Source organism: Pelodiscus sinensis, chromosome 9, assembly GCF_049634645.1.
Source record: "Pelodiscus sinensis isolate JC-2024 chromosome 9, ASM4963464v1, whole genome shotgun sequence".
In the NCBI taxonomy this organism is placed as follows: domain Eukaryota; kingdom Metazoa; phylum Chordata; order Testudines; family Trionychidae; genus Pelodiscus; species Pelodiscus sinensis.
In genome coordinates this window covers 45,524,919-45,536,095 of record NC_134719.1, presented here as the reverse complement: position 1 = coordinate 45,536,095, position 11,177 = coordinate 45,524,919, and the positions used below count along the sequence as shown (strand labels likewise).

The window sequence follows — 11,177 nt, the reverse complement described above, 5'->3', positions numbered from 1 at the left end:
GGGTGTTAGCATATCTGAAAATCAGATACTTTATCTCTTGTCTGTATCACACTTCCTCCCTGACCTGACAAGGCCAGTTTGTCAGTTTCTCCTTTTGTTTGTTTAGGAATTTCACATCGCAACAGAGGAGAAATTTTAAAAAATGGGAAAAATGATTGTACTGATTCAATAATTGGAAGAGGAACTTCAGGGAAGTTTTTTTTTCTGAAATTGCTTTTAATTCATTTAAAAAGGGATAAATTTCCATGGCGATCATATCCCTATAAAGGCTAATTCCTGAAGTCTTTCCATTGGCTAAAAAGATATGGCTCTAATGGTAAAGGATGCTCAATGATTTTGGATCAGATCCCAGTTGGCTAACTGAGCATGGCTCAGCAGTAGGCCTGCTTGAAAAAAAATAATTTTGAGAAACATTTGAAAGACGTTCCTGTTTTTCAGGAAAATGGTCTTTGGGGAATTTCCTGCGATATTCAGTACAAACAAAAAAAGTGGACTCCAAAACCATTTGTGGTAAAAATTAAAAAGATCAGAGAACAGTTTGGAAAGAGTGCTATATGTTTATGTTAATGTACCCCATAAGACAAAAATAACTGAAAAATGGCCTGTTTTAAAAACACTAAAAAGAAACATTTTGCGTAAAATATGTACACCAGTCATACTCAGCATTGTTGGAATATGGTCTCCAGGCAGATATAATTTCTCTCAATATTTTCCAGATCACAGGCAGCCCTGAAATTGTAATGGGACTCGGTGGAATATAGTTAGAAAAGACATCTGAGACCCATGGTCTGACATGGAGAGCCCCACTTCTAACTAATTCTGATCCATCATAAGGCAGTGTTGGTTAAAGCCTCCTACCCTATCAAGCTGCTTCACAGTTTTGCTCTCTTCTTCACCTTTTCAATCTCCACCCCAACAGTGGAAGCTGCAGTGAGAATATTGGTGTGTGTTTTGGGGGGAGGAGGAGTCACAAGCAAGAGGCCTTTAGCAGTTTCAATCCAGTCTCCATGTTGCTTCCGTCCACAAAACCATCATATTGATCCAAATGCTAGTCTGCTCATAGTTGATTCTAGAAAGGAAGGTTGAGTACGGCAGTAACGGAAGATGCCTTGCTAAAGGTGGGTGGTGACACTTGCAAAACAAATGTTTAATATCAGATCTATTTAGGTATGATGCTCAGTCTCTCACTTTCATGAATACTGGAAAAAGCAAATAAAGATATAGTCTTTCTTTGGATTCAGCATTGAATTGCCAAATAAACATCACAAATAAACAATTGCCAATAAATACCCCTGCAATTGTTTCATATGAAAATCTATACATATACCTTTTTGGTAGCTAAGCATTTTCATTCTTTTTTGTTACATTCCTCACATACAGAGGATATTTATGACTGTGGACACAACCAAACATTTCACAGATGTCATAAATATTAAGTCAGAATTAGATCTGCTTTTTTCTTGCAGTTAGATTTCATATGTTCACAAATACTCCCTGAGAAGCACATTTCATTGTATTTCCAAAGATTACCAGTATCTTCATGCTGGAAACTCTATTTTCTATCATGTAAGTGGGCCTTACAACTAAAAATAATTAGAAATGCAAATTTGATGAAAAGAAGTTAATCAGGAAACTACACGACTGCCCTAGAGAAGTTGTGGTTTAGCACCAAGACAGGGCTGATTACTTGAGCATGCGGGTGCTATAGTAACCCAGTTTCACCATTTGGAAGAGCGTAAGCTTTAAACCACAATACGCTGCACCCTCTTCCTTTTTAGTAGGGTTCTGAAGAAGAAAAACAGAAGTAAACAGAACGAGAGAAAACCACAGAGCACCAAAGGCGTTGTAGCTGTAGTTATACACGCAGTCTCCTATGCTAGCTCTAAGCTTGAGAAGATGTTGTATTATACTTTAAACTTAATGTCATCCAACTGCTGGGCTTGGTTTTCCTGTATACCTGAAAATAGGTGGGATTATTTAGTAGTTATGATTTTAACAAAATTTTGTTTTTAGTTTAGAATAATTATGTGTATGGGAAAATTAAATTTGGAATGCTGTATTTTTTTATTTCTTTAAGAGTATGGGGGACAATTCTCAGGAGAGCTGACAGAATTTTTTAGTTCAATGATTTTCTGTCAGATAATGTAATTTCTGCACAATTTAAGTTTTCTATGAGAAAATTTTGATTCTTGATGAAATTGGTTTTCCATCTGGAAAATTTCAGCAGTATATTATTTTTGGTTGGCTCCACTGAAATCAGAAGTTTCATTTTTTGAACTGATCTAAGTGGATAATTTCAACAGAACATTAGTTTAGCATTTCCTTTTTGTAATACTGTCAGATGAGACAATCCCCGTCATATCTCCCATGGGCAAGGCTCCTTGGAAGACTACATCTCCCATAATGCAGTGTGGATCCAAGCTGTGTAGTTCCTCATGTGAGTCACATGCCTTTGGGTGCAGGATGTGAGGTATAGTTTGGATACATTATGCTCAGAGCAGTAGGGCATAGAGTTGAATGCCAGCATCAGGATCCTGATATACAATTTGCATAAGGTAATGCACCACTAAGGGCAAATGCAGTTTAATATTAACTGATTTGAAACAAAGTGATTTTGGACAGATAATAAACCAACATGAAACATTTCAATTTTGGAATGTAAAAATATTTAGCTTCAATCAAAAATGACAAAATGAAACATTTTTCAGTATTTCCTCTCCATGACCTTCAAAATGTCAGCTTTTTGTCCCAATTTGAGATGAAAGCAAATGTTGGAATGTCAGAATTTGTCAGCTCTAATTCTCAGCTGGTGTAAAACTGATGTTGTTGTCTTGAATGAATCTATGCTGATTTCCATCAGCAGTTGGTAACAGGTCTGGGCACAGAATGGCTTGGAACAAAATGGAAAATAACTTTCAAAACAATTCATTATAAAGAATAAAATTTAAATAGTCCTGAATCTGCAAATACTTGTGCACCCAAGTAACTTTTCACATTGGATTAGTTTAATGTAGTTTGATGGGATTTTTCACCATATAAACTTACTCACCTGTAACTGTTTACAGGATCAAGGCCTGTGTTTATACAGGCTCATTTGTAAATTAGCACCATTTTCTTCATTACCTTCACAAAGAAACACTAAAGTCTCAAGGGTCAAAGGGATAATCACATTAGTCTATTTCAGCAAAAACAAGGAGTCGTCCTGTGGCACATTAAAGACTAATAGGTTTTTTGGGATATGGAGATTTGGTGGTCTGGAACCCGCTTTGTCAGGTAGTCTCGGAGCCCCATTTTCACTTAAGGCTTTTTACAACAGGCTGGCAGTGTAAAGGGGTCTTAAATTGGCTGTAAATTAGATCTCATCCCACTTGAAGTTTAAAAATAATTCAAAAGAGGCCTGCTAGAAGCAGTGTCTAAGCCTCCTTGCCTTACTCACTCTCTTCCTCCCACTAGTTGTTCCTCTCTGAGTTGGAGTTCACTGCAGCTGAGCTGACTAATGTCCAGATCGATTCTGTTTATTACAAGATTCTACACAAAGAGCTTTGCTCAGCCCTTCAAGTAGGTCACACCCTGCTGCTTCCTCTGCAGATGTGGAAGGCTCTCACTTGGAAGAACTAATGCAGCCTGCCTTCTGTACCCCCAGTGCATTTCGGAGCTCTCCTGGGTGGGGGCTCCTGTGTTCCAAGGGGCTGGAGATTTGAGGGGTGCTGGGGAAGGATAGAGGTGGGGATTTGCAACTTTGTAGAATCATGGACCATTTTCCCCTGAGGCACTCCAAAGCTCATAGAGAAGGATAACTTCCCCTGCCCTTTCCCTACATCCAAGAATCACAGGGCACAGCCCACTCACTTTGGGGTCATGATTTAAGGAACTGGGTTAAAGTAGCTAAAATCCAAACATGCCTTTGTTGTTAGGAGGCCCAACTCCTTATTCTTGTGTGCAGCAGGGAACACAAAGTCATTGCACTTCAACATCAGTATGTGCCGAGGATGCCAGTAATCTTGAAGACTGGGCACAGTCCTTTGTATAGAGTCACAGTAAATTTCAATCCATTTGTGAGCCACTTATGGGCCTGCAAAGTAAGAAAAGAGGAGAAGAATATGTATGTTTTAGGAGACATGGGCTTAAGTGCTCAGGGGAAACCAGATGGCTAAGCAGCATTGCTTTCAGTTTTAAATACAGAATTGCAGCTCTGTCCTGCGTGTTAGATTTTTACTCAGTTCCCCATGCTTATGCTGGGCAAGATGAATTCCAAATCATGTAAAGAGATCATTCTGAATCTTTTCAAGCTTTTTTTTTTGTGTGTTTCAATTTCCTCATGTGATGCTACACCCAATCAAATTAGCCTGATACAAAGAGTTTTTACACTGCCTTTTCTGAATGGACAGGATCGTAAGTTGGTTCTTTGTGTGACCATTGTTCAGTATAATGGAGCCACGGCCATGTTTCCAGGACCAGAGCGTTTGCTACTGTTTCTGAATGTAGCTAGTGCATCCTAAAGTTGCCAGGGTTTCAAGCACTTGACTTCTTTTCTCAGCCTAGTTTCTTCACAGTAGTCCTTGAATTTACTTCTCTTGCTTAACATTTAAAAGGTGTCTTTAAAATACCTTAGTCCTGCTTTTGCCTCTTTGCACTTGGGTGTCTGACAGCTTCCAAGAGAGAGAACTGTCAGCTCAGCTGTTTAATGTTTATGAGGTTGGGAGTTCCAATCTAAAGCTTTTTTCAAGAAGCAACTGCAATTGTGCCCACCAATTAGTGGCCAGATATTGAAGTGAACTAAAGCAACTATCTACATTTCCCATTTGGTGGCTGGGCTTCCTGTGAACGTGCTTTCTGCAAATTACTTGAATAAGGCTATATAATCTAGACCTTCATGGTGCACATGGTGTAAGCCAGGAGGGGGAGGTCTACACAAGTCTTAGTTAAAGGAAACTATTTGCATACAGTACCTTTTCCTCCCCTTCCTGGAACTATATATATGAGTCAGTAACATCATCTAAGATATTAAGTTCAGTCTGAGCTTTCAGTAAAAGTTTGGGATACTCCTGATTTCATCCAGACTGGTTTGCCCATCCCTAAATGTCACGGGGATACAACATACTGTACTTTGTATGTTGAAATTCTTGCAACATACTGTACTTTTTGTATTTAGAAATGGTTCTATGGAGAGCTGTGGAGATATCCTTGAGTTTCATTCCATGTACAAATTTTAGAAACATGCTTGCTGACTGATATGATGAAGAGCAGAGAGTTATTACTTCAAAGGCAATTTTGCTAATTCAGTCACTGAGATATTTTGAATTGTAGCGGGACACAGTGGAAAAGAAAGTTCATGGTAAAAGTTCATGGTAACAATACATGTATTGGAATAATGTGATTTTTTTGAAGATCAAGTGCATTATGATCTCCATTTTCATCTTTTTAAAAGGAGCTGTTCAGTTTGTATGTTATCTCACAACAGGATTATAATAGGAGATATATCTGCACAGTGTTTGAGAGTTTTTGGTGCTATGGTGCCACCTACTGAGTTAATACTAATAACATCTTATTCTGCTTCTGTAATAAATGTAAAAGAAAATATGAGGCACATAGAATGTTTATGGCATATAATTGCCACAATAGTCTGGTTGGAGAACAATACCACTCCCTCCAAAAAAGAATACAAAAGTAAACATTGTTACCATCCTCTTTAGCAAAACTTTTTAATAATACTGCTTATCAGTAGTCATCATTAAAAAGATTTCCAAACAATGAATGACCCTCATAGACTCATAGACTTTAAGGTCAGAAGGGACCATTTTGATCATCTAGTCTGACCCCCTGCACAATGCAGGCCACAGAATCTCACCCACCCACTGCTAGAATAATCCTCTTGCCTATATCTCAGATATTGAAGTCCTTGAAACGATGGTTCAAAGACCCCAAGATACAGAGAATCCTCCCGCTAGTGACCCATGCCCCATGCTACAGAGGAAGGCAAAAAACCTCCAGGGCCTCTGCCAATCTACCCTGGAGGAAAATTCCTTCTCGACCCCAAATATGGCGATCAGCTGAACCCTGAGCATGTGGGCAAGACTCACAGGCCAGACACCCAGAAAAAAGTTTTCTATAGCAACTCCTATCTTCCCACCATTGGCCTATTTACCACTGATAGTGAAAGATCAATTAATTGCCAAGATCATGTTACCTCATCAAACCATCCCCCTCATAAACTCATTCTAGCTTTATCTTGAAGCCAGATAGATCTTTTGCCCCCACTACTTCCCTTGGAAGGCTGTTTCAGAACTTCACTCCTCTGATGGTTAGAAACCTTCGCCTAATTTCGAGTCTAAACTTCCTAATAGCCAGCTTATATCCATTTGTTCTTGTGTCCACATTGGTATTGAGCTTAAATAATTCCTCTCCCTCCTTGTCATTTATCCCTCTAATATATTTAGAGAGAGCAATCATATCTCCCCTCAGCCTTCTTTTAGTTAAGGTAAACAAGCCAAGTTCCTCGAGTGTCCTTTCATAAGACAGGTTTTCCATTCCTCGGATCATCCTAGTGGCCCTTCTTTGTACTGTTCCAGTTTGAATTCACCCTTCTTAAACATGGGAGACCAGAACTGCACACAGCATTCACCAATGCCTTGTATAATGGCACTAACACCTCCTTATCCCTACTGGAAATACCTTGCCTAATGCATCCCAAGACCATATTAGCCTTTTTCACAGCCATGTCACAATGGCGGCTCATAGTCATCCTGGCTGTCTACACTGGCATGAATTTCCGGAAATGCTTAAAACGGAATACTATTCATTATAAGTATTTCCGGAAAAGGAGCGTCTACATTGGCAGGCTGCTTTTCCGGAAAAGCCTTTTTCGCGATCGGGGCTTTTTTCCGGAAAAGACTACAGTGTTCTGGAATAAGGATTTATGCCCGAGCGGGAGCAGAATAGCTTTTCCGGAATAGCGGCTGATTTTGTACAGTAGAGCGTCATTGTTTTTCCGGAAATTCAAGGGTCAGTGTAGACAGCTAGCAGCTTATTCCGGAAAAATGGCTGATTTTCCGGAATAAGTGGCCCAGTGTAGACACAGCCCCTGTGATCAACCAGGATTCCGAGGTCCTTCTCCTCTTCCGTTACTTCCAACTGATGTGTCCCCAGCTTATAACTAAAATTCTTGTTATTAATCCCTAACTGCATAATCTTACACTTCTCACTATTAAATTTCATCCTATTACTATTACTCCAATTTACAAAATCATCCAGATTTCCCTGTATGATATCCCGATCTTTTTCTGAATTGGCAATACCTCCCAACTTTGTGTTATCTGCAAACTTTATTAGCACGCTCCCAGTTTTAGTGCCGAGGTCAGTAATAAAAAGATTAAATAATAATGGCCCCAGAACTGATCCCTGAGGAACTCCGCTAGTAACCTCTCTCCAGCCTGACAGTTCACCTTTCAGTACGACTCGCTGTAGTCTCTCTCCCCTTTAACCAGTTCCTTATCCACCTCTCAATTTTCATATTGATCCCCATCTTTTCCAATTTAACCAATAATTCCCCATGTGGTACTATATCAAATGCCTTACTGAAATCGAGGTAGATTAGATCCACTGCTTTTACTTTATCTAAAAAATCTGCTACTTTCTCAAAGAAGGAGATCAAGTTGGTTTGGCACGATCTACCTTTTGTAAAACCATTAACCTCAATGTCCCTAACTACTTGCTCCTTCAAATTTTTTTCTAAGACCTTGCATACTACAGATATCAAACTAGCAGGCCTGTAGTTACCCAGGTCACTTTTTTTCCCCTTTCTTAAAAATAGGAACTACATTAGCAATTCTCCAGTTAAATGGTACAACCCCTGGGTTTAGAGATTCATTAAAAATTTTTGCTAATGGACTTGCAATTTCATGTGCCAGTTCCTTTACTATTCTTGGATGAAGATTATCTGGGCCCCCTGATTTACTCCCATTAAGATGTTTGAGTTTGGCTTCTACCTCGGATTTGGTAATATCTACCTCCGTATCCTTAGTCTCATTTGTTATGTTGCCATTATCCCTAAGCTCTTCATTAGCCTCATTAAATACTGAAACAAAGTATTTGTTTAGATATTGGACCATGCCTAGATTATCCTTAACCTCCACTCCATCCTTGTGATTACAGGTCCCACTTCCTCTTTTTATGTTTTCTTCCTGTTTATATGGCTATAAAACCTTTTACTATTGGTTTTAATTCCCTTTGCAAGGTCCAACTCAATGTGACTTTTAGCCTTTCTCACTTTGTCCCTACATGCTCGAACCTCAATAAGGTAGCTTTCTTTGCTGATCCCTCCCATCTTTCACTCCTTATATGCTTTCTGCTTTTTCTTAATCACCTCCCTGAGATTCTTGCTCATCCAACTTGGTCTAAACTTACTTTACTTACTTACTTACTGCCTGTTACGCTAATGGCGCATAGGGCAGCAACAAAGTCCTTCCACTTCTGTCGGTCACAGGCCAAAGCGCCTATTGTTCCCCAAGTGTGATGATGGTCTTTTAATTCTTGTTCTACCATTCGGCGCCAGGTTGTTTTTGGTCTTCCTCTCTTTCTCTTCCCATCTGGTTTCCAGTGGAGTGCAATTTTTGTAATAGATCCGTCCTCTCTTCGTAACACATGACCTATCCATCGCCAGCGTCTTTTCATAATTATAGTGGCCATGTCTTCTTGTTTACACTGAGACAACTTGGTCTAAAACACCTACCTATACATTTTTTCCTCTTTCTTGGGATAAGGGCTTCTGATAGCTTCTGCAACTGTAACTTAAAATAATCCCAGGCCTCCTCCACTTTTAGATCCATAAATTCTTTAGTCCAATCCACTTCCCTAACTAATTTCCTTAAGTTATTAAAATTAGCCCTTTTGAAATAAAAAAACCCTAGTCTCAGATTTATTTTTGTTTATCCTTCCATTTAGTTTGAACTGAATTATCTCATGATTGCTTGAGCCAAGGTTCTCCCCTACAACCATTTCTTCTGTGAGGTCCTCGCTACACACCAAAACCAAATCTAAAATGGCTTCCCCCTTGTTGGTTCAACAACTACTTGATGAAGGAATTAATCAGCTATCACATCTAGGAAAATCTGAGCCCTATTATTATTACCAGTATTTGTTCTCCAGTCTATATCTGGAAAGTTGAAGTCTCCCATGATTACACAGTTTCCATTAGTATTTACTTCTTTAAAAAGAGGTCTTTATCCATATCCAAATTAGATCCTGGTGGTCTATAGCACGCCCCAAGCACTATCCCGGGGAGGATCTAATAGTTTTCTTCCCCAATGTGATTTTTGCCCAGACAGACTCTGTCTTCTCCATTCCTTCACTTTTTAATTCTTTGCAATCTACCTCATCACTGATATACAATGCTACTCCACCACCTTTACCTTTATTTCTCTTTCCTAAACAGGACATACCCTTCAATACCTGTACTTCAGTCATGCCTAGTATTCCACCATGTTTCTGTTATTCCTATAATATCTGGTTTCATTTCCTGGACCAGTAGCTATAGTTCCTCCATTTTGTTACCTAGGCTCCTCGCATTGGTGTACAAACATCTTAATTTTTTCTGTTTCACCTCACTCACATTCTTTACTCCATTTGGCATGGACATTGTACCACCAATATGACCTATTAGACTAGTATCCACTCTGCCCTTCATCCTTATGTCCATTCTCCTACCCCCAGCTATATCCTTTCTTACTTCGTTTTCTTCCCTCTCAGTGCTAAAATCCGGCGTAGAGATTACCTGGTCATCTCCCAACCATCTCCCACAAATTCCTAGTTTAAAGCTCTCTTAATCAGTTGTGCCAGCCTCCATCCTAGAAGTGTGTTTCCTTCCCTACTTAGGTGAAGTCCATCCCAAGAGAACAGTCCTCTGTCCGTGAATGCCTCCCAGTCAGTGGCCATACATCCCAAAGCCCTCCTTATAGCACCACTGCCTGAGCCACCTATTGAGCATCATAATCCTATCACACCTTTGTTGCCCTTTTCTAGGAACAGGCAGAATCCCACTGAAAATCACCTGAGCCTCAATTTCCTTAAGTGTCCTCCCCAGCCTGGCATAGTCTCCCTTGATTTGTTCCATTGAGAATCTAGCTATATCATTTATTCCTACATGAAGGATGATCAATGGATTCTTTCTTGCTCCCTTTAGGATCCTCTTCAACCTTAGTTCCACATCCCGTATCTTAGCACCTGACAAACAGCACATCCTTCTGTTCTCTGGATCAGCTCTGGTTACAGGCCTTCCTATTCTTCTCAATAAGGAGTCCCCAATCACATAGACCTGCCTTTTCCTGGCGCCAGTGCGATTCTCTGGTCTATCGCTTGTTTCCTCTGGCTGCAAGTGCTTTCCATTCCTACCTTCCCTTGTAATCTTCTTCAACCCCTTCAAGCATGCCATCGTAGTTAAGTTAGTACTATTTATTTCCCATTTTTCAGATGAGTAACCATACTTTTGGAGGATACCTGTCTGTACCCGGTCTCTAAGCTTGGTCATATTCAACAATTACTGACTTGACAGCAGTGAGAAGTGCAGGTGATTTTGAGGTATCTGTGGTCGTGCTGTATGTTAGATAACAGGAATAAACTCACTAGAAATACCCTACTTATATGCATTATACCTGGATGACTGTTTCAGCATTATCTTTGTACCAATTTTATGTTAGTTCTAGTTAATAGATCTGCTCTAGTACACTTAAATATTGGCTTTTTACAAGTGGTTAGCACATAGGGTGCACATTGCATATCTTCTTTCAAATCTATTTAACCCTTCTGCCGGATAGTACCAGTAGCAACTAGGGCCAGGTTCAATATCTAGGGGTCCATCTCACACAGAACTGGCTCAAGCCCCCACCCAGTATCCTGGGAAATTCACACACCCCTTGACGCCTCTGAGAGGCAATGCTTCCCCACTTGCAAGCACAGAATCTGAGTGTAGAAAAGAAACTTAATGAAAGAGAGAGAGAGAAGTGACATGTCATTAACCTAGGAAAATGCCATGAACAGAGTTCATAACTTCCCACGAGTAACCGTCCTAGCTCAAATGAATTGAGCAATATCCTTGGCCTCTCAGGTTCACTAGTCCAACAAGGTAAGGGATCCATTCACTTACCCAAACTTTCACCATACCCCACTTCAAACCCCCCACTTAC

At 39.9% G+C, this 11,177-nt stretch overlaps 1 protein-coding gene across 6 annotated transcripts in view; it reads left to right on the top strand.

The window, feature by feature from the left end:
• Positions 1-11,177, top strand: part of PTPRC (protein tyrosine phosphatase receptor type C) — a 159,321-nt gene that overhangs the window by 46,453 nt on the left and 101,691 nt on the right. The gene's annotated exons all lie outside the window — the stretch shown is intronic.